The sequence below is a fragment of the Rhinatrema bivittatum genome, chromosome 3, assembly GCF_901001135.1.
Source record: "Rhinatrema bivittatum chromosome 3, aRhiBiv1.1, whole genome shotgun sequence".
Lineage (NCBI taxonomy): Eukaryota > Metazoa > Chordata > Amphibia > Gymnophiona > Rhinatrematidae > Rhinatrema > Rhinatrema bivittatum.
In genome coordinates, this window is record NC_042617.1 from 543,469,318 (window position 1) to 543,491,689 (window position 22,372).

At 44.0% G+C, this 22,372-nt stretch overlaps 1 long non-coding RNA gene across 1 annotated transcript in view; it reads left to right on the forward strand.

Annotated features, from left to right (window-relative positions):
• Positions 1-21,494, forward strand: part of LOC115088284 — a 136,569-nt gene extending 115,075 nt beyond the window's left edge. Inside the window, exons 4-5 of the long non-coding RNA XR_003855742.1 lie at positions 17,794-17,899; positions 21,148-21,494. This is a non-coding gene — a long non-coding RNA (uncharacterized LOC115088284). The remainder of the gene's footprint in view (positions 1-17,793; positions 17,900-21,147) is intronic.
• Positions 21,495-22,372: the final 878 nt, after the last annotated feature.

Below are 22,372 nucleotides of genomic sequence, written 5' to 3' on the forward strand. Positions count from 1 at the left end.
ATCAGCTTGGATGTTTCATATTCTCACATGAGATGGGTTCCGATGATGATTCAGGATTCATAAATTCAACACATTGAGAAGGTGAACTGGCTATGAGATAAATCCCTTTATCTCATAGCCAGTACCTTTTTTCTGTTTTGTTTGAATATTAATAGGGTTATCATTTTGAGTGATTGTTGTTTGGATTTCGTGATTATAGAGTTCACTCATACTTGGAGAAAGCAGGGATCAGAATTCCAAGATGATTAGCAGATAGAGTGCCATTCATAATGGGGCGGATTTTCAGAGCCCTGCTCGCCTAAATCCGCCCAAAACCGGGCGGATTTAGGCGAGCAGGGCCCTGCGCGCCGGTGAGCCTATTTTACATAGGCCTACCAGCGCGCGCAGAGCCCCGGGACTCGCGTAAGTCCCGGGGTTCTCTGAGGGGGCGTGTCGGGGGCGTGTCGGGGGGGGTGGGCCCTGTCGTCACGGCGTTTCGGGGGCGTGTCGGCAGCGTTTTGGGGGCGGGTACGGGGGCGTGGCTACGACCCGGGGCGGTCCGGGGGCATGGCCGCGCCCTCCGTACCCGCCCCCAGGTCGCGGCCTGGCGCGCAGGAGGCCCACTCGCGCGCGGGGATTTACTTCTCCCTCCGGGAGGTGTAAATCCCCGGAGAAAGGTAAGGGGGGGTGTAGACAGGGCTGGGCGGGTGGGTTAGGTAGAGGAAGGGAGGGGAAGGTGAGGGGAGGGCGTTAGAGGATTCCCTCCAAGGCCGCTCCGATTTCGGAGCGGCCTTGGAGGGTACGGGGGTAGGCTGCGTGGCTCGGCGCGCGCCGGCTATACAAAATCAATAGCCTTGCGCGCGCCGATCCAGGTTTTTAGCAGATACGCGCGGCTCCGCGCATATCTACTAAAATCCAGCGTACTTTTGTTTGTGCCTGGAGCGCAAACAAAAGTAGGCCTATTCGCGGAGTCTGAAAATCCGCCCCAATATTTCTAGGAAGCTGGCAACCCTGCCAAACTCCCCGGAACCCTATAACATACCTCCCACCCTTCTCCAGCATCTGCTTCCTGGGGATGTGGAAGATGGTGAAAAGTAGACGTCTGTGTATGGCACAATCATAGGGCCAGTGAATGAGAATTAGGCAGCCTAGGTGAACCTTACAGCCTTGCACCATTTTCCCTCCCTGGCTCTCACCACACATAATAAAAATTATGCATTTATTTTTAAATTTCTTAACCACTTCCCCAACCCAAAAAGGGAGATTTTTGAAATGAAAAAGAACATTTAAAGTACAGTCTTCTAAGATACAAATATCACTTACAACATGAATATGATATTTATATGCACTGTTCTAGTGTCAAATCAGAAAACCCTACAGAAAAGACACTTGGAATCTATATGGTATTAGGCCTATTGTAAAGCATGTTAGGTATAGACTTGGCCCTCAGAATGCCAGCTGAAATACAATATAGTAAATTTCCCATATTAAAACAGCACTAACTGCAAGCACTCAAACAGGAGCAAACCTACTTATGAAAAGGCAACACTACAAATACTACACGAGGCCCAAAAACACCAATACACCTCTTATTAGGAAAACAGAACAAGCCAAGCTGCTAAATATCCCTGCACAAAAATGACATGCTAGCAGAATATGTCACTTCAATATAAATGCAGAACACGGGTAGACCTGCACCAAATAGGGATGTGCATTCATTTAAAATTAATGCATACAATGCGGCGAATAAAGACAATTTGTTTTATTCGGGGGGGGCCCCTGATTCGTTTCAGGGTCCCGCTGAATAAAACAAACCTTATTCGTTGCATTCATTTTAAATGAATGCATCATGCCTAAGCCTAGGACTGAGCCCAGGGTCTCGCCTAGGGCAAAGGCAGAGTCCCAAAGATGAGGCCTTGGCCTATACATTAGTGTGATGTTGGTGCCTCAGCCTTGGCCCAAAGCTGGGCCCTTGCCTAAGGCATAGGTCAAGGTCCACGTTAGGGGCTGTGACCTAGGCACGAGCCAGATGCCTTGGCCTAGCCTGGAGCATGAGCCCAGGCGTGACACCACAGCCCAGCCCAGAGGCCAGGTCCCTATGCCGGGGCCTCTACCTGGACCCAGGCCCAATGCCAGGACCCAAAATCCAGACCCAGTAGCCGAAACTTTGAAGCTCCTCTTCTGCATCTTCTTTCTTTGGCTTTTCTGTCACCAACTAATGCCATCTGATGGGGTCATGCTGGAGTTAACTCCAGCGCATTCACACCAGCAGATGTCACTATTTTGTTGTATGGCTTTGGAGTTCTTGATTAGGGAGTTCACTCATATTTTGCAGCAGAAGGGGGAAAATGGGGATCAGAGTTCCCAGATAAGTGCAGACAGAGTGTCAGTGGTAATAATTCTAGGAAGCTGGCAACCCTTCCACACTCCTGTACATCAAATTGGTTTCATCCACTGGGGTGAATGTGGTGGAGTTAATTAACTCTGGCTCGACCCCAGTGGACCATGTCAGTTGGCGATAAAAGAGCCAAAGAAAGAAGACACAGAAGAGGAGCTTTGAGGTCTGGGATATGGACCTGGGCCTGACCCTGGCTGAGGCCCTGGCATTGGGATCTGGCTTCCTGGCCAGGCTGCGGCATCGTGCTTGGGCCCATGCTCAGGCTTCATGCATCGGGACCCTGCCTTCGGGCCAGGCCCTGGCATTGGGCCCGGGTCTGGGCTGAGGCACTGGCAATAGGATCTGGCCTTTTTGTTGGGTTGCAGTATCTGGCCTAGGCTCAGGCCCAGGTGTCAGGACCTGGCCTCCGAGTCGGGTCTGGGTCCGGGTTGAGGTTTCGGTGGACCCAGCATCCAGGCTGGGCCAGGCCGTGGCATCGGGCCTTGGCCTGGGCTCCAGCCTAGACTGAGGCCCAGGCATCAGGGATCCAGCCTCTGGGCCAGGTCCCAGCATCAGGCCTGGGACCGGGTTGAGGTCTTAATTTCAGGACCTTGCTTCTGGACTGGGCCTTAATATTGGGCCTAGGCCCAGGCTCTGGCCTAGGCCAAATCCCAGCCTTGCTAAGCTAGAGGTTGTGGTGACCTAATGAAGTCTTAGCCTATGTAAGACCAAGGCTTCAGTCTGGGCCTAGGCCTCGGCTGTGGTGTCAGGCCTGGGCTTGGGTTCATGCTGCAGCCAAGGCCTAGGCTGAGGCCGCAGTCATGGTGACCTACTGGGGCCTTGACCTAAGCAAGGCTGAAGCTTCAGCCTAGGCCTAGGCCTTGCTGGTGAATCCAAAATGGACTGGGTAAGTGGGAGCTGTGGGGGATCCGGGCTCTGACAATTTTACAGTTGAGTGCTGGGGCAGATCAAAGCTGAACTGGAAATCACAAGCCAGACCTTATATGTAGTGCAGCATGGAACAAAATAAACATCAACATTCCTTATAAAGCAAAATAAAACAATCATAATAGTGAATCATACTAATAAAAAGAATATTTTCAAAACAGCTGATCAACTGAAACTAATAAGAAAAAAAATAACAAAATTAAACTTTAAAACTTTTCCAGAAACCCTCCAAAATTTAAAACAGCAGATACAATGTACACAGACCCCTTTCCCTCTCTTCCACCCCACTCACTCTCCATTTTCTCTTACTCTCCTTCTTTCCTCTCACTCATCCCCTCTTTCCTTCCCTTACTCATCCCTCTTTCACTCTCCCCTTCCCTCTCAATCCTTCTTCCCACTCACCCCATTCCCTCCCCTCTTTCATAATTCCCTTCTCTGTTTCCCCTTCCCTCTCACTCACTCTTTCCTTCCCACCTGCCTTTCTTCTCAGTTATTCTTTCCCTTCTCTTACCTCACCTCCCATTTGACTCAACCTCCCCTGTCATTGTCTTTCTTCTTGCTGGCAGGTCACCATTTGGCTCACCATTTCAGCAACTCTTTGAATGTTACCGTGCTGGGGTCTGTTCTTCCTTATGGGGCGTGGAAACCCTGCCAGCATGTCATCTTCTGCTGCTGCTGCTGCTGCACAGGTTCTTTTATTGCCGGTGGGATTTGGGGATCCTGCCAGCTTTTCATTTAATGTTCACTGCTGTAATTTAGATACAAGATACTTAATCCTGGCAAATTATTCATATATCACAAACCAATTAACAACTAATAAATGTATTGTGACATTACTCCAATTTTTAAATCTTTATTAGTGAAAAATATCAAAAAAACACATCCCACATTTAACCCATAGTACCCCACACAATAGATATTATATTTTGATAAAAACCTGTTTCATCATACTCATACCCATACATCCTACATACCACTCATACAAATATCATTCAACCTCATATAAAACAATTTTCAAACCTTCAAGTTAAACATCAGATACAAATTTTTCTTAACAATAAATCGTTTGTAGATACAAATTGTTTTACAAGCAGAAAGAGTCACATTGCACATGTATTTCTGCGTTACTACAACGCCATTCCTCTTGATCTCTCTTTTATTCTCTCTACATGTTTCGCCTTCCCTCAGGCTTCTTCAAGAGAGCTTATTCAAACAGTCTCCCACTGCTCATATATCCAACATCTATCCACAGGGCGTTCTAAAACATTTTAACAAAGTTCATAAATTTATCATTTTAATTAAATACATTTTTCTTAAATTAACACTTATAAAAAATTTTTTTAACATGCTATTATACCTGCACGTCCCAAAGAATTTGCCCAGACGTACAGCTTGGCACATCCCCGACTCTTTTCATAGCGTCTCAATCGTTCAAATACATGGAACACCACATCTCAAATGCGTTTAAACTATAATAAGACAATTCAAGAAAAATCAAAATGCATGAACTTCTCTCAAGAAAGTACCAACCTGCATGACAACCAAAGAACCTTACCTTTCCAATTTTTAGACAAACAAACACCAACACCTCATATCAGAGTAAACGCTGCCATCGAGTGAATCAAACGGAATTAAACATCCCTCTTCTTCCGTCCTTTTGAACTGGGCTACACCAATCAAAATATTCAACTCAAATTGTCTCCACCCCTTTGAGCTCGTCGAATCAGAGCCAATCAGTAATGCTACCACTCTAAATAATTACCACCCCTTCAAGCCCGCCATGTTCAAACCTTTTAACAAAAAACATTTGAGCATTGCAGCCACAGAAAATCTAGAAACATGTTGCCCAATCGATCTTATCATTCAATCCTTTTGGCCACAAAGTCTGCAAATTAAAAATCCATCGCTGTTCCTTCTGTAGTAATATTTTATTTATATTACCTCCCCGTCTAGCAGAAACCTTCTGTAATACAAAAAAACGGAGTTCTTCTACCGTATGATTATACTCTCGCCAATGTTTCACTAGGGGAGCTGTCTCCACCATATTTCTAATTCTACTGCAATGCTCTAAAATTCGAAGTCTGACCATCCTCGATGTTTTTCCCACATAAAAAAGCCCACATGGGCATTGTACAACATACACTACCGAGCTTGTTTGGCATGTTGTAAGATTCCTTAAAAAGAACTTTTTTTCCCGAGACAGGATGTAGAAATTCTTTCACTGATAAACAAAGTTTGCATACGCTACATTTGGTGCACGGGTTATGACCACCAACTTCATCTTTTTGTTGCACACCGACTCCGAAATATGACTCGTTTGAAATTCGGGTAGCATTACAAAAGTTTTTCAGATTAATGAAGTTGAAAATATTTTTTCAAGGTAATGAAAATGTGAATTTTGATGGTTCAGTGGTTAAAAACCCTTCCTGTTGAATGCCACCGGGTCCTATACATCCTTTGATGGCTGCCTTTGAAGAAGTGGTTGAATGAGATTTAAAGGTTAAAGAGGCAGAGGATCGATTTCCTTTTTGGAATTTGAATAAAGAGGAATTTATGGCATTAGAACATCTAAGTTGTGACCATAATTTGGTCTTTAAGCCTGCTGATAAAGGTGGATCTTTAGTAATTCTCAATAAAAATGACTATATACAGGAGGTGAATCGGCAATTAGGAGATGGTAGATTTTATAGAAGATTAGAGGGAGATCCGACTGCAGCACTATCTGTACAGATCGGTGAGGTAATAACAGAAGCTTTAAGTGTGGGATGGGTAACCGTCAAGGAAGCAGCTTTTTTGATGAAACAAAACCCTCAGATACCTGTGTTCTATGTATTGCCGAAGGTGCATAAATCTTTAGAGTCTCCACCCGGAAGACCGATAGTTGCAGGTATAGGATCGGTATTAGAACCTTTGTCTATCTATATAGATTATTTTTTGCGACCTTTTGTTCCATTGGCCAGATCATATATAAGGGATTCATCACATTTGATAACAGTTTTACAATCTTTACCTGAGGTATCGGAACCAATCCTGCTTATTTCAATGGATATTGAATCATTGTATTCAAATATTCCTCAGAGAGCAACAATAGATTTAGTGCAGGAGATTTTGGATACAAGGATAGATAAGAAAGTCCCGACACACTTTTTGGTAGAACTGGCTACTATTGCGCTCACGCAGAACTATTTTATGTTCCAAAATGATTTTTACCAACAGGTCCACGGAACCGCTATGGGCGCGACGATGGCACCTGACCTCGCATGCCTGTACGTATCAGCATTCGAAGAGAAGTTTGTATATCCTTCAGTATGGTACAGGCATGTGAGGTTATGGTGCCGTTATATTGATGATATCCTGGTTATTTGGTCTGGCACACAATGTGAATTTCAAAATTTTTTTCATTATTTAAATGAACAGGATACAAATCTTAGGTTTACCTGTGATGTCCAGAATCAGTGGGTTCCATTTTTGGATATGAAGGTGGGAAAGGGGGATGGTAAATTTGTAACTGAGCTATACCGGAAATCAATAGATAGAAATGGATTGTTACACTTCAATAGCTTCCATCCTAAGCATGTTAGAGAAAATATTCCAGTGGGACAATTCTTTAGGGTAAGAAGGATTTGCTCTGATGTAGCTTCTTTTAAGACACATGCAAAAGATTTGCAAGAAAGATTTGGTGCAAGGGGTTATCCCACATGAATAGTGAATCGGGCATATAAAAGAGCTCGATATATTAATAGAGATCTATTATTACAACCGAAGCCGAAACAGAATACACCAGCTTTAGTATGTGTTCTTCCATATTCTAATCGAGTTGGGGATCTCATACAGGTTGTTAAAAATCATTGGCACCTTGTGAGTGGTTTTGTGGGTATGCAGGATCCCCCTATGTTTTCCTTTAGAAGATCTAGGAATCTTAGGGACATTTTAGTCCATTCGGATTTGGGTGATTGTGTGCAACAAAAAGATGAAGTTGGTGGTCATAACCCGTGCACCAAATGTAGCGTATGCAAACTTTGTTTATCAGTGAAAGAATTTCTACATCCTGTCTCGGGAAAAAAGTTCTTTTTAAGGAATCTTACAACATGCCAAACAAGCTCGGTAGTGTATGTTGTACAATGCCCATGCGGGCTTTTTTATGTGGGAAAAACATTGAGGATGGTCAGACCGAATTTTAGAGCATTGCAGTAGAATTAGAAATATGGTGGAGACAGCTCCCCTAGTGAAACATTGGCGAGAGTATAATCATACAGTAGAAGAACTCTGTTTTTTTGTATTACAGAAGGTTTCTGCTAGACGGGGAGGTAATATAAATAAAATATTACTACAGAAGGAACAGCGATGGATTTTTAATTTGCAGACTTTGTGGCCAAAAGGATTGAATGATAAGATCGATTGGGCAACATGTTTCTAGATTTTCTGTGGCTGCAATGCTCAAATATTTTTTGTTAAAAGGTTTGAACATGGCGGGCTTGAAGGGGTGGTAATTATTTAGAGTGGTAGCATTACTGATTGGCTCTGATTCGACGAGCTCAAAGGGGTGGAGACAATTTGAGTTGAATATTTTGATTGGTGTAGCCCAGTTCAAAAGGACGGAAGAAGAGGGATGTTTAATTCCGTTTGATTCACTCGATGGCAGCGTTTACTCTGATATGAGGTGTTGGTGTTTGTTTGTCTAAAAATTGGAAAGGTAAGGTTCTTTGGTTGTCATGCAGGTTGGTACTTTCTTGAGAGAAGTTCATGCATTTTGATTTTTCTTGAATTGTCTTATTATAGTTTAAACGCATTTGAGATGTGGTGTTCCATGTATTTGAACGATTGAGACGCTATGAAAAGAGTCGGGGATGTGCCAAGCTGTACGTCTGGGCAAATTCTTTGGGACGTGCAGGTATAATAGCATGTTAAAAAATTTTTTTATAAGTGTTAATTTAAGAAAAATGTATTTAATTAAAATGATAAATTTATGAACTTTGTTAAAATGTTTTAGAACGCCCTGTGGATAGATGTTGGATATATGAGCAGTGGGAGACTGTTTGAATAAGCTCTCTTGAAGAAGCCTGAGGGAAGGCGAAACATGTAGAGAGAATAAAAGAGAGATCAAGAGGAATGGTGTTGTAGTAACGCAGAAATACATGTGCAATGTGACTCTTTCTGCTTGTAAAACAATTTGTATCTACAAACGATTAATTGTTAAGAAAAATTTGTATCTGATGTTTAACTTGAAGGTTTGAAAATTGTTTTATATGAGGTTGAATGATATTTGTATGAGTGGTATGTAGGATGTATGGGTATGAGTATGATGAAACAGGTTTTTATCAAAATATAATATCTATTGTGTGGGGTACTATGGGTTAAATGTGGGATGTGTTTTTTTGATATTTTTCACTAATAAAGATTTAAAAATTGGAGTAATGTCACAATATATTTAGTAATTTAGATACAGGCAAAAAGGCAGTGAGGTGGCCACTGTAGGGATATTGGAGGGGGCATTTTCTGCCACCCGAAAAAATTTGCTTCGTGAGGCAGCTTCCTCATGCTGCCTTATTATAGAAATGTCCCTGAGTAAATTGAATTACAGTTATAATATCATAAACCTCTCATAATAAAACAACACTAAATGCCAGCATTTAAACAGTAACAACCTTACCTGTGAAAAGGCAACACTGCAAATATTTCACCAGGCCCTAAAACACCAGTACATCTCTTATTAGGAAAACAGAACAAGCTGGATCCCCACACAGAAACTACATACTGGCAAAATACCTTAATTTGGTCACACATGCAGAACACAGATAGACCTTCACCAAGTACAGAATAAAGTCATCATAAGTATCAGTCCGAGGAGGTACAACCTGGGTAGTGGAACGTGGAACAGGATACAGGAACGAAGGAGCACAGGAACAGATGCAGGAGCACTGGAACAAGCACAGGATCAAGGAACGCAGGAACACTGGAACAAGCATAGGAACAAGGAATGCAGGAACACTGGAACAAGCACAGGATCAAGGAACGCAGGAACACTGGAACGAGGACGGTAACTAGCTTCACACAAGATGACAACCCGTTTGCCAAGGCGAGGAACTGAGGGAAGTGCCTCGCCTTAAATACTAAAGCTAAGTGATGTCATTGAGAGGCGTCCGGGCCAAGGTTCTTGCCCTGGGCCCTTTAAATGGAGGGATGTCGGCCACGTACATGCCTAAGGGCGGGGCCAAGGATGCCGAGGACGCGGATCCCCTGCAGGAGCTCTGTTGAGAGGCCCACGATGCTGGAGGCGTTCGGGAAAAGCGCTGGGGACGCTGGGAGCTAGCAGTTGAGGCCAGGGAGGACAGGCCGGAGCCCGCAGAGGGGAGCCCGAGGTGAGCAGGCCCGGTCGCGGCGCCAACTCAGCCGTGGTGCACAACAGAATAAATATTTCGAAACAGCTGACAAACAGAACTTTATTCATTAATTAAACTCAAAAGATTTTTTTAAAAGTTCTCAAAACAAGCAAAATATTTCAAAACAACAGACATATCAAATAATATCCAACAATTAAAACTAATAAGAATAAAAAATTCCCTGCTCTCCATACCTGGGGTCATTTGATTTCCAGTCATCTTGAGATTGTTGTGTATTGGGGGAGGGGGACTGCACATACTTTGCCCTCTTTCTCACACATATTATTCACACTTATACCTCTCCCTCTCTCATACACACACCCATGCTCTCACACACACTCCCTCTCTCTCACATACACAGGCTCTCTCTTCCTCTCACTCATGATAAAACCACTCCTTTCTATATAACAAGTTGGAATTATTGAAAAATGTGAGTACAGCAGAAAACCTGCATCTACTCAATTTCCCAAGGTTAATATTTGGGCAGGAGCAGTTTAAGAAATACACCTGAGAAGTATTAAAGATCTCCCAGGAAAAGGACATTGCTCTTTCAAGGGTGTATTACATCCCTTAGTTGAAGAAAGAGGTAAATGATGTAGGAGCAATGGACATTGTTACTGCAGACAGTGCAAACCTATCTGCTTTTGAGTCTTCACAGGATGATTATTTCTATTAGGGCAATGCTTTTGGACACCTTTTTCTCTGAAACAGAGAAGGACTTAGTTCTTCGACACTATTTCAAGTACAAAGATATTTCTTTTGTGGTCAGAGAATTAAAATATTCACAGATGTTGCCTGAGTGATCAACTTAGGTGGAAGTTTTTCCTCCAATTCAGACAGCAGGTTAGTGCATTGGGAACTTCCTTTTTTCCTGAAATTCCCATGCAAATGTATTATATATCAGCAGAGAAGTAAGTTAATTGATCCCTTGCATTTGGAGAGATTTCTTTCTGATAAAAATGTGATTAAATAAAATTTCCTCTTAATGGTTGGGTGCAAAGTTATTAGGCATTGATATGGGTTCTAAGTAAGTAAATTGATGCAAGGCTTGGCCATCATAGTATGTTTTATGTTTTATTTTTTTTTACTCCCTTTTTTCTCCCTTTATTCTCCCCCTTGTTCTCCCAGACTTGTTATAATATATGTACTATAGATCTTTGAGTGAATTTGCCTTTATTTTTGTTTTTCTTTACATATATCATGATTTCTTCATATCTGTGCATTTGTTTAAATGTTTTAAAATGCTAATAAAATATAAAAAAATTCTTTTAAAGCTCCATAAATCCATGCTCCACTGAATTGGACCTAGAATTTCTCCAGGAATAGGAAACTCAAAAGAAACACTCCTTCTCCTTTAGATATCAAAGTAAAAAAATCCACAGCTCCTCTAGAGGTGCCTGTCATATATAGAGATAGGAAACATGCATTGCAGCAGCCTCACGTGGGGGTGCTGTGGCACAAATGGTATGTTCCTTTCTCCTTCTCTAAATGCTCCTTCTCTAAATTCTCCTTCCTCTATAAAGCCACATCTTCATAGAGATCCTAATGGGGCCTACATAATATATACTAGGGATGTGAATCGTGTGCCCGATCGTCTTAACGATCGAAATCGTCTGGCAGGAGAAGAAAATCGTGTTTGGCACGATTTTTTAGTTTAAAAAATCGGTTTTTCCGATTAGTGCGCGCTAACAGGAAGTTAGCGCGCAACTGATACAATTGACACTAGTTAAGGTCAGTTTAGGAATGAATATGTATTCCTATTGGCTGCCCTCTTATTTATTCATGTTACCAAGGTTCCCACTGACAATATATGGGGGATGGGAAATGGAAACAGTTGGTAGCTTGACAAAAAAAGTAATGTGATCAGTCAATGTGACTAGAACTTGTGCCCTATCCCTGATACAGGGAGTGTTGTGATCTTCCTGCATGCAGTGCCGTATCCCTGATACTGGGAGTGTTGTGATCTTCCTGCACGCAGTGCCCTATCCCTGTTACCAGGGGTGTTGTGATCTTCCTGCATGCAGTGCCCTATCCCTAATACCAGGAGTGTTGAGATCTTCCTGCACACAGTGCCCTAACCCTGATACCAGGGGTGTTGTGATCTTCCTGCACACAGTGCCCTATCCCTGATACCAGGGGTATTGTGATCTTCCTGCACTCAGTGCCATATCCCTGATACTGGGAGTGTTGTGATCTTCCTGCATGCAGTGCCCTAACCCTGATACCAGGGGTGTTGTGATCTTCCTGCACACAGTGCCCTATCCCTGATACCGGGAGTGTTGTGATCTTCCTGCACACAGTGCCCTAACCCTGATACCAGGAGTGTTGTGATCTTCCTGCACGCAGTGCCCTATCCCTGATACCAGGGGTGTTGTGATCTTCCTGCACTCAGTGCCATATCCCTGATACTGGGAGTGTTGTGATTTCCTGCACGCAGTGCCCTAACCCTGATACCGGGAGTGTTGTGATCTTCCTGCATGCAGTGCCATATCCCTGCTCAGTGCAGGAAGATCACAACACCCCCGGTATCAGGGATAGGGCACTGCGTGCAGGAAGATCACAACACTCCCGGTATCAGGGTTAGGGCACTGTGTGCAGGAAGATCACAACACCCCTGGTTTCAGGGTTAGGGCACTGCATGCAGGAAGATCACAACACTCCCGGTATCAGGGTTAGGGAACTGTGTGCAGGAAGATCACAACACTCCCAGTATCAGGGATATGGCACTGAGTGCAGGAAGATCACAACACCCCTGGTATCAGGGATAGGGCACTGCGTGCAGGAAGATCACAACACTCCTGGTATCAGGGTTAGGCACAAGTTCTAGTCACATTGACTGATCACATTACTTTTTTTGTCAAGCTACCAACCGTTTCCATTTCCCATCCCCCCAACCATCACCTCAGTGGGAACCTTGATAACATCAATAAATAAGAGGGCAGCCAGCCAATAGGAATACATATTCATTCCTAACTGACCTGAAAAGTGTCAATTTGTATCATTTTCTGTTAGTGCGCACTAACTCCCGGTTAGTGCGCACTAACCCGATTAGTGCGCACTAACCCGATTAACGATTTTTTTAACGATAAATCGTTAGAATTCCTATTGTATCGTGTTCTTTAACGATTTAAGACGATTTTAAAATTATCGGACGATAATTTTAATCGTTGAAAAACGATTCACATCCCTAATATATACATAATAGCATGGTAACATAGATGATGGCAGAGAAAGACTAATTGGCTCATCTAATCTGCCCCGATTATTCTGGTCTACACTGTTAAGGATATATAGAGATGCCAGCAGTAGAAACTAGACTACTTGTAGGATATCACACCATATCTAGCTCAGACTTTGTTGTCTTCATCTTGGTTCTCTATAATCTTGAATCGATGAGTATACGTACAAGTTCCCAAATTTAGGATCTGCTTTACTAAGTCTTTATTTTTCCATTGTGTGTCAATGAGGGAAAAACTTTTGCCTTTAATTGGATACCCACCCTTTTCCCTCCCTCTCCATGTTTTACCACCAAGCTTTGTAATAGTGTAAAGAGATACCAAAACTAGAAAGCCTCTTGCTCAAATATCCAGCAACCTAGGTCAGTAGTTCTCAACCCAGTCTTCGAGACACACCCTGCCAGTTAGATTTTCAGTATATCTTCAATGAATATGCATTACATAGATTTGCAAATGATGGAAGCCATGCAGGATATATTTAAGGATATCCTGAAAACCCAGCTGGCTAAGTCTATCTTGATGGCTGGATTGAGAACCACTGATATAAATAAGCTGTTTGGGAGAGTAAGCAGGCACCTCCTGATGATGCCAATAACTGAATAGATGGCATAAAAACTTGCAAAATTTAAGTGTTTTTGTCTTTTTTTTATTATTTAGTGTTTTCTAGGCACTATTTGAATGTTGACAGCTTAGAAATTTACTTTTTATGATTTATATATATATTTAATTCTCATGTATCTGCTTTCAGTTTGTTCATAGTCTTTTAAGTTCTCACATGTTGCATAACCTTTGCGATTATAAAACCAGCAACATTGTATTATTCTTATATACCGTGTATGTCAATAACATTTTCACAGCGACACATTTTCTTTTAAACTAGATATAGGTTTTGCCTATGCTGTTTGGCAAGGAAATGGTTATAGGCTCAATCCAATAGATTAACCTTTGAGGGAGTTAAACTTCTAGCTGGAATAGAATAAAGTATGCATTTACTGTATCCTGACATTTTCCTGTATGAAAAACTCTAGGCCAGCTGGAATATATAAGTAACAGAAATTCCATGGAGATGGGTAGTTCCCCAGCCAACAACCTTTCTACTTCCTAACAAAACCAGAAGACATTCTTTTTATTACCATGAAATGTCACTTGAAATAAAAAGTGATTACAGAACATCTATGAGTTTGGCAACATAGCTGGGTGTTTGCACGAGCAAATATTCATAAAGGGGGCCGAGAATAGGAAAAATAATCATCATAATTAAAAGAAAACAATGAAGAAGAAGCAACAGCTGCAGACACCGATAACAGATCCTCATCATTTATTAGAGTGGTACAAGTGTATCTAAAGAATGCATGACGGTTTGGAAGATATATCTGGGCAAAGAATAGCTGGAATTAGCTGACAGAATTGAGAAGAGCAAACATTATTGTACATGTGACATATGCTACAGGAGCCTCAAGCGGAAAGAAGAGTACTGCAAAATGCAAACATAAAAGTCTAGATGAAGATTAATACTGACAGGAATTTCGTGGATATGACACATGACAGAACATGTAGAACAAGTGACGCACTTGTGGGTTAGAAAAATGCCAACAATTGCAGTAAAAGCATAGCAGGGAAGGTGTACATTTTTTGTGGGCGTAATTTTTTTTCTGCTCATAACTAAGGCAGAAACTGAAGACAAAATGGTCCAGGCCACCTAAGCTTCCTACAGGCATCTGGAAAACTTCAGATGATGCATATACATACACAAATATCAATGGAAGAAGAAATAAATGAAGGAAGAAACAGAAGTTTGTAAGAGAAATGAATAGAAGAATGAAGGAACAACAATCACATATGTGAATCACCACCGGAAGAGTTTATTGCATGTCTGTGTTAGAGCCATGCTACTCTAAATTCAGAAAAAAACGAAAGACCTGGCTCTTCCGACAAGCATACCCAGAATAGTTCGCATTCATAGCCCTCCCCCCCCCCTCTAATACTTGCTCCCATACACCTCTAAATTTATTCATCTTTAAGCATTGACATCATCCTATTTTCCTTCAAGACCCCTGTATATAATCTCCTTCTTGGTCCCTCTGTATATAGTTGCACCATTGTATATAATTTTTTGTGTTTACCGTTTACTGTTACTGTTTTGCACCTTCGGTACTACTGTATCTCTGTAATTCCTTTTACTCCTCCCCCCTCCCCTGTTCATTGTAATTTCAAATCTTTCAGTTGTAATGTAAACCGGTATGATGTTTGCACACTAATGCCGGTATATAAAAATCTTAAATAAATAAATACATGTCTAAATCGAAGATATGTTTGGAATTAAAACTTTCTAGCAATGTAAAATATAGAGAATTTCTGGATGTACAGGTTTTCCAGGAAAATGGAAAAATAATGAGCAGTCCTGCGGCAACTAACCTGACCTTGCAGACTTTAGAAAGACAGGGCTGTTTTATAAAGCATAATAAAAATACACAAAAAATAAGAATTTTCAAAGAAATTTTAATGAACTCCTTAAACACAAGATAATGCTGAACAGAATAGAAAGATTTGTATGGGTTTCTAGAGGCTGTTGATAGTGAAGAGAATGTGAAAGACAAAATCTGTGAAGGGCAGTGGGTATGAGAGCCCTTGGTGCTGCAGCATAGTTTATGCCTCCTCAAGGGTGAACCCATGAGGCCTACACCGGCTAGCTGGCAAACGAGCCCTATAGCAGGAAAGTCTGGAGCTTCAGCTTTACCAGTCGTCTCCACCACAGGTTGAGCCCTTGGGTTCTGGTGGCTGGCAGGACTTAGGCTAGTCCCTACGGTAGTGAAGCTAGCTAAAGTCCAAAAACACACCGTGGTCAGGGCAGGCGCAGTCTAACGGTGTCAGATACAGGCCAAAGTCGGGGCAGGCAGCTAGCAAAAGTGGTCAGGTCCAGGCACGGAGTCAGGTTCAGGCAGCAAACAATCAAGTTCATGTCCAAGCAAGGAGTCAGGCAGCTGGTAGGCAATCGTGCTCATGTCCAAGCAAGAGGTCATATAGATAGACACCTTCCAGCAGGTATTGACATTCTTTCAAGGCTAGCTTGACCACGTAACTCATGATTTCCAATGGTATAATTCTTCTCTGTCTATATCTGTCTATTCCTTCCATTAAAACAGCACACCTTAGCCAGATTCGAGAAAGGGCATTGTCTATCGCAGGAACAAAGCTATGGAATTCTCTACCAATACAACTAAGAATGCAGCAAGAAAAAAATAAGTTTAAAGCAGAACTTAAAACTTGGCTATTCTGTGCGGCATATAATGAAGATAGGAAATAGGCATCAATGTAACTGTACAATCACAGGTGGCTCTGACTTTTATTAACCTCAATACTTAAAGCATGTTTTATGTTTTTAGTATTTATTGGTTTAATATTTATGGCTTCACACATTATTTTATTAAGATATCTTTTATTCCTACTTGTTAAATTTTACCTTCCATTATTATTATTGTTTGTAATTTTCTTTTATTGTATTTTATTGCTATGTTAACCGCTGTGAAGGCTATGCCGAGACAACGGTATATAAGCACAAATAAACCTTAAACCTTAAACCTGTCAGAGGCAATTTCTTTGAAAAGTAGGAGCAAGTCACGAGCGTACCATTATAGTTATGCTGTAGGAGAACAGCACCTCCCCTGAGGGTAGAAGCATCTACCTCCAGGATGAATGGCCTGGATGGATCTGGATGGTATAGGCATGGATCAAAGGTGAATACTTCATTAAGATGCTCAAAAGGTTGAATAGCATTCGTGGTCCAGTTCTTGATGTCCAAGCCCTTTAAGTATAGCCACCAAGAAGGAGTAATCAGGGATAAATTGCATATATAATTTGCAAACCCCAGAAAGCGCTGCAGTGCTTTAAGGCCCAGTGGCTGGGGCTACTCCAGTATGGCTTTTAATTTATCTGAGTCCATATGAGGGCCTTGACAACAAAATAATATATCCCAAGAAGGAAAATTCTTCCTGTTTGAAGGTACAATTCTCTAACTTAGTGCAGAGGTAGTGCACACAGAGTGTCTGGAGGACCTGTTTCTCATGCTAACGGTGCTCCCACAATGACTTTGGGGTGACCAGAATATCATCTAGGTAAACTAACACTTGGAAGTAGAGAAGGTCCTAGAAGATCTCATTTACCAGGTGTTAAAGGCAGTCTTCCACTCATCGCCCTCTCGGATTCTGATGAGATTGTAGGCCCCCCTGAAGGTCCAGCTTGGAAAATATTGGTGCATCCCGAAGGCAGTCAAAGAACTTGTAGTTCAAGGGAAGAGGGTAGTGATTCTTCTTGGTAATAGAGTTAGGACCATGATAATCAATGCAGGGACATAAGGACCCATCCTTCTTCCCTATAAAAAAGAATCCAGCCCCTAAAGGTGAGGAAGAGGGGCGAATCAAGTCTCTATCCAAGTTCTCTTTAATATACTTGGTCATAGCTTCTGTTTCAGGAGCAGAAAGTGGATATAATCTGCCTCTGCATGGAACCTTGCCGGGGACCAAGTCTATGGCACAATCATAGGAACAATGAGATGGCAGGATCTCTGCTTGCTGTTTGCTGAAAACATCTGCAAATTCGGTATATTGTGGTGGCAAACCCGGAAGCTCTGAGGTAAAATATCTGAAGCACAGGTACCACATGGGAAATTTTGGCAAGGCATTGCTCATGACAGCTAGGAATCCATCGGGTGATTTGTAACATGGTCCACTTGATGTGGGGCTGATGAAGCATGAATCACAGCAGACCCAAGATAACATGCTGACTGCCTTGGACAACATGTAGAGACTGATCTGCTCTCTTTTTGTGATCCCTGTTTGCATGGTGAGTGATAGTGTGGCTCTTGTGATGTTTCCAGGTAAAGGTTCTTCGTAAAGGGAGGAGATCAAGAGCAGGGTGGCCAAGGAAACTGTCAGTAGGGGATAGAGTTGGACCAGAGCTTCGTGGATAAAGCTACCCCCATGGTAAGTAGAAAGGCAAGAGCATTGGCAAAAATGTCCCCAAGGGATAGACGTATTGGTACGAACAGTTGTGGAGAGATGCAAGAATGACATATGGTGGCCTTTCCCACCAGGCTTAGGTCTTTGAGTTTCCTGGCTTATTTGGGTAGCGGCTTGCGAAATGCCCAGATGCAGAACAGTATAAACACAGATTCAGATTAAGGAATCACTGTTTCTCTTCTGCTGATAGCTTGAAGTGATCCACTCGCATAGCTTCAATGGGTGCTGGCCCCAGTTCTGAGGGAGAACTGGTGTTTACAGGATGCTGGAAATTTGGGGTGAGGCGAATGGGGTGGTGAGCCAAGCCTTTCTCTTTGGCCTGCTCCTGTAAACTCAGGACTAATCAGGCCTTCCAAAGAATCTGGCAAGTTCTGGGCAGCCAGCTGGTCTTTAATGTGCTCCAAGAGTCCATGTTGGGAAATCACAATCAGGCTATCACTAACCCATTGAAGTTCAGAGGCTAGAGTGTGGAAGTGCACTGCGTAGTCTCCCACAGACTAAGAGCCTTATCTAATCTTTAGGCGTTCAGATGCCTTGCAAGCTGTACCCCTGCCATTCTCTTCTCTGCTGTTTCCTCACAGTAGCATGATGGAATTGGAGGTGAATGCTGCTTTTGTTGCTCCGTGGGCTGCGCTCATTCTGACTGCTGAGGTGGAGTGGGAAGCCAATGCAGCTTCAAGGCAGTTCTTCTTCAGTCTGCGGGGGCGGGGTGAGAGGCCGATGTTTTGTTTTCATGACTCACACTCTCCCTAAATGCAGTGGAGGAGGCTGATGCTGTTTGGCAGGGTGTGCTCCTGAATTCCAGGGGTGGGAGACCGATATTGTTTCTTGCAACTCTACGGGCCCCTCTGCTCCTGACTGCGCATGGGCAGGACAGCGTTGATGATTTTTTTTTTGTCCCGATTTGGGGGTTGCCACTGCTGCTTCTGCTTCCCCCCCCCCCCCGACTCTAGAAGCTGGTGCAGCAGTTCTTCTCCCCCTGGCAGATGAGCTCTTGAGATGCCAAGCCTCTATTGGTAGAGGGGAGGCCAGCGAATTATGATGGCACCCCTCGTGGATGGCGCCAATGGCCAAAGCCATACTGGCCATAGGCTAGCTACGGCTCTGGAAGCAGCACCTGCTAGCATTGCCATCAGAGGAGGGTGGCAGTACTAATCTGGTGAACCCTCTGCCACTCAAATCTTTCCCCAAGCTGATCCCACGGCCCCTTCAACAGTCATAGCAGGCCTGCAGCCCCCTGCCACGAGTGTGCAATGGCAACCCACCATTTACCCACACATTTATAAACACATTTATCAAAGAGATAAGTTCCATCATCAAGACCTAGGCCCAGTGCTGGGACCCAGATGAGACTGGGTTTCATACCAAGGGCTTGGGCCTAAATCTAGGGCCAGGCCCAGGCCCAGGCCTACATCTGTCACTGTGACCAGGCTTAGGCCAGGTACCATTGCCAAGGCTTGGCCGAAAACCCAAGCCCAGGCTGAACACTGGGGCCTAGTCAAAGCCGGGTCTCATTTCCAAGCCCCAGGTCAAGGCCTAATACTAGGGCACAACTGAGGTGTGTCCCATCATGAAGGACCAGGCCTAGGCATAGGTCCTTGCCTGATGCTGAGGTCCAGCAGAGTCTAAGTCCCATTACCGAGACCAAGGCCTAGACATAGGCCCTGGTCCAGGATCTAGCTTTAAGCCTAGGCCTAATGCCAAAGTCCAGCCAAGGCTGGGCTCATCACTGAGACCCAACCAGAGGCCTAGACCAAGGAATAATACCAGTTCCCTGCTGATGTCGGGTCCAGGTCCCATCACTGAAACCCAGACTGCTGCCTAAGCCCCAGCACTGGCTCAGGTGCAAGTCCAAGTGTGGAAGTGCACTGCGTAGTCTCCCACAGCCTCAATAATCTATGCAGGGACAGAGAGTCCTGTCCTTCTTAGCCATGAAGAAAAAGTCTGCCCTTGCAGAGGTGGACCGATGGATGAACCCTTTGTCCAGGTTCTCTTGTATGTATGCAGACATGGCCTTTGTCTTAGGAGCAATGGACGGCTGGTGCCATCTTAAAAAATGGCACGGACCATCCATTGCTCCTACCATGTGACAGGGGCCAGTCAATGGCATCGATAGCCCCTGTCACATGGTAAGGCAAAGGGCCAACAGCGCCATTTTGATTAGTGGCAGCCAATGGCCCGAGAGCGGGAGATCACTCCCGGGTCCCCCGCTGGACCACCAGGGACTTTAGGCAAGTTTTGGGGGTTTTGGAGGGTGGGGGATTGTAATTAATTAAATCTGAAGGGTTGGGGTGGTTGGGTTTTTTTTTAATGTGCCCTTTCTCCCCCCACCTCCAAAACGATAAGAAAACCACATGAAATTTCTTGGGTTTTCCTACTGTTTCGGGGAACCCCAGAACTGCGACGAAATAGGAAATATCGTCTATATTTCCTATTTCGTCGCAAACAAATGCACATTCCTGGTAAGGACAAGGGGTACATCCTTCCCTGAAGAGGCTTGGTACTAAGTAGCAAGTCAATGGCGCAGTTTAACGTCCTGTGAGGGGGCAAGGTGTCTTCTCTTTTCTTGGAAAGGACCTCGGCATATTGTACATACTGTGGAGGAAAGCCTGCTGGAGCAGCGGATGTGGAGAGACATGGCTGGGTCTCTACCCTCTTTAAACAGGTAGCATGGCAGTCAGAATCCCATCAGGACAGCTAAAGCAAAGCCCAATCGAATTGAGGGGTGCTGGAGCAGGGAATCCTAGCACCACGGGATGTATGACCTATCAATGATATAGAACGTCAGTGTTGCGCCCGTCAGTTGCAGGCAGCTGCAACCTCTGCTGCTCACCTCCTTTCTAGATGCAGCTCCGAGTCTGGGGAGAATGGCGGCCTCCGCTTCCACACGCCGACCCTCATGGCGTGCCCGGGACGGTGCGGGCACTCCCGGCGGCCATCTTAAATCCGGGGTTACCTAAGGCACGCGCGTGCCTGCCCCCTTCTTGACCGCATCATGGCGGGAACCTCGGGGGCATCCCGACCGCATGACATCATCCGCTTACCATACTTAAGCTCAGCTAACTTCTCGCAATACGAGTTAGCAAGGAATCTCGTCCTGCTAGTTCCGCCTCTCTGGGACTTCGCCTCACTGACTTCTGGGTGACCTAGGTACCCGCTCCTCGGGGGCCTTGCCGCACTCAGGGCTATCATTCTCTGTCTCTCTGTTTCAGTGAGTTCCTGCATCAACCTCAGACGACTTCAGCTGTTTCTGTTCCAGTCTTCCTCGGTGCCTGATCTCCATCTGCTTCAACAGTGACCGGTGTGAGTACACTACCTTCGTGGCACGGATTCTTGGGTTACCCCGCTTGCAGGCCACTACCGGATCTTGTCTTGTGCAACTATACCAGGGGCTTCCGGCCTACCCCACACTGTAGACCACTACTGGGATTGCCAGCACAAGCTAAGCCTAGAAAAGGTATTCACCGGACCTCTCCACACTGTGGATTACCACTGGACTGACCAGCTACAGTACTGACTCTTTTGCTTCGCTCTTTGGATCTACATTGCTGTATAATAAAGTTATATCCTCTGTTGTCCAACACTGCTGAGACCATGCCTGTTGTGTTGAGTGCCCACAGGGCTCCTCCCTGTGGGTGGAGTCTTCACTCCCCACGACCCAAGAGCCCCCTACTAGTTCAAGACACAGAACATAACAGTCAGATGCTCAACGGGAGGGAGTCCGTATAGAGTTTTACTGGAGACATGAAGTGGGTCATTTTCCCCGGTAGGAGATCCCCATAGATGGAGGAGAGTACTAATGGGACCAGGCAAGAGAGTGTTGGTATTTGGAGGTGTTCCAGGCAGAATGCATTATCCCCGCTCTCTTATTCACACACTAACACTGTAACTGCAGCAGTGTAGATAAGAAAAATCCCTTTGCCAATGTTAAAATTCTTCTCTTTTCTTCTTTGCCCTTCTCTGTGAAATCCAACAGAAAAAATGGAGCTTCTTTGCACATAGTAGCATAGTAACATAGTAAATGATAGAAGATAAAGACCAAAGCGGTCCAGCACCCAGTCTGTTCAACAAGTTTTTTTGGGTACTAATTGCCACTCTGTGCACGTTAACTCCAAGCCTTCTGTTATGGTGGGTATTAACTTCCACTTCATACAGATTACTCCAAGCTTTTTGTTAAGGCTAGTAACTGCCTCTCTGGGCAGGTCACCACCAAAGCTTCCATTAAGTTTATGCTCAGACCTTTCAGTTGGCAGATATCATCACTTGATCTAGATGCCAACTATAGGCTAATTTAAAAAATATTTCACTTGATTGGTTCATCATCCTGTCTTCTTATCTACTTCTCCCACTTCAGCTCTGGCCAGGCTGCTACCAAACATAAGCATTAGATGTTGTTTGCTATGTTTACCATTCTCACTATAACACTTTTCAATGTGT